The sequence below is a fragment of the Cibotium barometz genome, chromosome 28 (genome assembly GCF_041138505.1).
Source record: "Cibotium barometz isolate CiBa-2024 chromosome 28, ASM4113850v1, whole genome shotgun sequence".
Taxonomy (NCBI): domain Eukaryota; kingdom Viridiplantae; phylum Streptophyta; class Polypodiopsida; order Cyatheales; family Cibotiaceae; genus Cibotium; species Cibotium barometz.
This window is the reverse complement of record NC_141073.1, coordinates 4,264,514-4,268,875: the sequence shown is the minus strand read 5'-3', so window position 1 is coordinate 4,268,875 and position 4,362 is coordinate 4,264,514. Positions and strand designations below refer to the sequence as shown.

The 4,362-nt window shown below is 45.0% G+C and overlaps 1 long non-coding RNA gene across 2 annotated transcripts; it reads right to left on the bottom strand.

The window, feature by feature from the left end:
• Window positions 1–770: 770 nt before the first annotated feature.
• LOC147622400 (uncharacterized) lies at window positions 771–4,018 on the bottom strand. 2 transcript variants are annotated; one of them, XR_015269435.1, is made up of 3 exons: window positions 3,562–4,018; window positions 3,115–3,431; window positions 771–3,049 (listed from the first exon to the last, which is right to left on the bottom strand). It is a non-coding gene; the product is annotated as an uncharacterized LOC147622400 (long non-coding RNA). The 2 variants fall into 2 exon arrangements; XR_015269434.1 differs by having other exon boundaries at window positions 771–3,431.
• Window positions 4,019–4,362: the final 344 nt, after the last annotated feature.

Below are 4,362 nucleotides of genomic sequence, written 5' to 3'. Positions count from 1 at the left end.
GTGTCCTAACAGATAGGGAAAAGTCTTTCCTATTTCATTAGGAGTAGAGCATGGTTTCCCACACAACAAAGTATGTATGCGCTACATCTCAAGGAGAGCACAAATCAATGTGCGAGAAGTGGTGCAATGTTTCTATACCAGTGGAGCTGCATTAGCAAAGGCTCGATTGATACGTTAATGGTGGTGCAACGGTCATGTGATAGATAGGAATATGTTGGCAATGGACTCTTGGTTGAGTTGGTGGGAGGTGTGCATAGCACATCGAAGTTCAGTCATGACAATAATAGAAGTAATGATGGTCCAAATACCCCAAGAACCAACCTTGTTGAAAGCAAGCATGGAAGTTGGCTTGCAAGGGAAGGATATAGATGCAAGATTTCTCTTGACGATGCATGTAATACTGATATGGTGAATGCAATTTTGCAAAGAACTAAGGCAGTCTCTTACTCTCAAGGCAAACACACAGGGAGAGGACCAAGCTTGGAGAAATTAAAAGAACTGTTGTGTACAAGCCCAGCCCAAGTGGTCCGAATAATTAATCAAGCAACTGAAAGAACACCCATGTATAAGGTGTTGAAGCACTGAGGAGAACCAGCATCTATATCCCCGTCCCAATGCTCCACCGTGAGAAAAGCTCTCTAAGCTAGCACCCAACCACCCAGAAAAATCAAAGATAAACTCACCCTTCTTCAAACCAAGACATGCATAGCATCTCATCCACAACAAACACCTCGAGAACACTAAAAAAACACATGATCAACAGCAACCCCTTTTCAGTGAAGACTGTAAGACATGAATTAATGGATACTCATCTACGAAAAAGATACAACTCTGCAATACAAGAATTCGTGGTGCACCAATTCAGCAGCTCTACAATGTGTTCAATTGTCACATCATACAGAGTTGCTATGTCCAAGAAGATCCTCATGCAGTTGACCTTTCACGATCTCAAACAACAATAGCAAAAGGCATGTCTCAAAGCTCCACTGCTCTAGCTTCCAGAAGGGCATCTCTCAGCTAACTCAGCAGTAGACGACCACCTCACCAAAAGGCATCTTTTTGGTCTTCTATTCCCCTTGCTTCCACACACATTGCCTCATGGCCACATAGCTCCAAGAGAACCAGACTGTCGTCCTCTGAGAAAAACCCAACAGCAGCACAACTCAGCCATGCAGTTCCCTTCCCTCTCCTATTTCGAGCTTCGACAAAGGTCGCTTCACAACATCCTCCCACATATCCAGACTGTAGGCTTCAAAGAAAATAACACAAACGTCCTCTTCAAAACCAAGGCATTGTAGCACCACATCTCGAACAAAGGCACCCCTCTTGTCTTCTATTCTTTTTCAGCAGAAGCTGCCTCATAGCATCTGCGTATACAACCCCAAGCTGTCGGCCTCAGAGGAATTAACAAAGACAGGTGCTCTCTCCATAACAAAAACTTCCCCTCACAGTATTCCTCTATGCTTCCTGACCTGCAGCCCGCAACAATAGGTGCAAGAGCAAGACAAGCCCCAACACATTCAAAATCTTGAAAGGGAACTCGGTGAAGCCAAACACACAGCCCAAGCCTTCTCTGGATCACCTCTCAGGATTCAGCTAGCCCGACACACAGGCTCACAGCAGCAACAACTCCCCCGTCTCCAACGCTCCCCGGCTCAGCTTCCAGAAAAGTGTCTACCATGCAAAACGAGTCACAATCACCTTCCAGTCACCTTCATGCAATAGGCATTGCAAGGTTTACACCCATGAGTTTCTCCAACCTTTGATATATTTTAGCAAAGAAAAATTAAAGTCCTTTGGTCCCCCATAGGAGGTGTTCACACGGTTTATGTTAAATTTCGGGGTGGCACCCCGCGCGCCCTAGCACGGGCGGTCACCGGCTGGTGACCGCCTTGGTCTAGACCGTGGTGCAAAAGAAGTTTAGACACATGTCCGTATGTCCGTGCATTTGCTGGGATTGGAACCCAGGTCCCTGCCAAGGGAGGCGAAGCATCTATCCACTGCAGCACATCATGGGCTCATTGAAGCCCCAATCAAAGGCATCTTCATGCACCTCTATACCTCTAGCCACCTCTTGTTCACACATATCCAAGACATTCTCCTAACAAGCAGAGAGCTCCCTATACCCACCGAGTAGTGATCTTCCTCAACTTGGATGCTATCTCCATGAACGCGGGCCAAGAATCCTCCTCATGCTCCATATCACCATCATGGCATCCTTCAGCAACCTGCAAAGTCATCTCTGGGAACATCGTGGTAATAAGAACTTCTTTGTTTTCTTCATTGTGCATGACATCCTCAAGAGAGTCCACAATCACCCACTCAGGCGTGCCAAGCATATCAAAAGACATGTTCTCCAACACAACAGCAACTTCTCATGTGCCTCCAGTTTGCAAAAGAGGACCTGCTTCTTCATCATCACAATCATCACAAGAGAGAGCATCGGTGGACGTATCATCAAAGTCACGGTGAAGTATAGCCATCCTCATCATCAGCGAAATAGGCAATGTCACACATGGCTGCATGTAACCTCTTGAACCTCTTATGCTTCTGCATCAAATACCGCACCATATTGTTGACATCTGGTAGTTCTTGACACACCATTTCAATTCCAAGGTTCCTTGGTAATGTCCCAATAAACAAGAAGTTCTCCTCTTGTGCATCCAACACAACATCCTCCATCAACTCCATTTCTTCTTTCATACATTTGAATCTCCAATAGTGTAGCTGGACATCCTCCAAACTCTCCAACTGCAATTGCCTTAGCATTTGGTCATTCATTATTATCACTGCATCACTGAGACTCCTCATGGCTTCACCATATACATGCATCCAACACTGCTATAAATTGAATTTACTTGAGGAAAAGATCCTCAGTGGGGGCACCAAACAATGAAGCACCGGGGAGAACCAGCCTCTATAGCCCCGTCCCAACGCTCCACCGTGAGAAAAGCTCTCTAAGCTAGTACCCAACAACCCAGCAAAAGCAAATATAAACTCACCCTTGTTCAAACCCAGACATGCATAACATCTCATCCACAACAGACACCTCAAGAACACCAACAAAAACACGTGATCAACAACAACCCCTTTTTAGTGAAGACTGTAAGACACGAGTTAATGGATACTCATCTACGAAAGAGATACAACTCTGCAATACTGGAACTCGTAGTGCACCAATTCAATAGCTGCAACGGGTTCAACTGTCACATCATACGGAGTTGCTACATTGCCTCATGGCCACATAGCTCCAAGAAAACCAGACCGTTAGCCTCTGAGAAAAGCCCGACAGCATCACAACTCAACCTCAACCCTGTGGCTCCCTCATGTGTCTTGTTTCTAGCTTCAACAATGGTTACTTCATAGCATCCTCCCACATATCCAGACTGTTCAAACCCAGACATGCATAGCATCTCATCCACAACAAACACCTTGAGAACACCAAAAAAACACATGATCAACATCAACCCCTTTTTAGCGAAGACTGTCAGACATGAATTAATGGGTACTAATCTACGAAAGAGATTAAACTCTGCAATACTAGAACTCGTGGTGGTGTACCAATTCAGGAGCAGCTACAACATCTAGAGGGATGTCCGTGATCCATGCAGCTGGTGTGGCTTCAATGGGCCGTTATAATTAAGCAGCAGCTGCTGCTGCTGCTAGAGAGGGATGTCCGTCCAGTTGTCTTCATGGACCGTTTGAACGGAGGGGGGCGCCAGCACCACGCACACGGCGCTCGCTGCACCAATTGGGTTGTTGCGTCCACCACTATATTCCTGAGTATTATTGTTTATTTGATGCTGCAATTCTGCACGATATTTAGTCATCGACATCGGCAAATGGGGAGCAGGTGGATTAATCGCAGCATATTTACTCCGATCAGAGGCTATCACACTCGTGAAGCAGCTCCCGCACCAGATCAACTCCATATGTTTTGTATGTGCGCTAGGCGAGAGAGGCTGATATCGAGAGCGCTTGTATCTTCTCCCCTCCTCTCCGCTCTGCTCTGCTCTGTGTTATTTAAAGGGGCTGAATGCTTCCCGCTTTTTGCGACCGACGTCGTCCGCTTTTTGTCCACATGGCTTGCTTTTGCATCCGTTTTATTTTATTATATATATATATATATATAACACCTCTTGCTTTTCCTTTACATTTTAAAAATATATTACTACTTTTTATAGGGTTTGGGTAAAAGTCTCCACCCAATTTTATTTTTTTTCAGAAACTCGAAATTATATTAGATTATAATCATGAGCATTTACAAGATAACTTGCTTTTTTTATTATCAAGAAGCATAACTTCAATATCCTAAGCCAATTCATTTCTCCAAGTGGTCAAGTTTTGAATATGGGTGCCAGC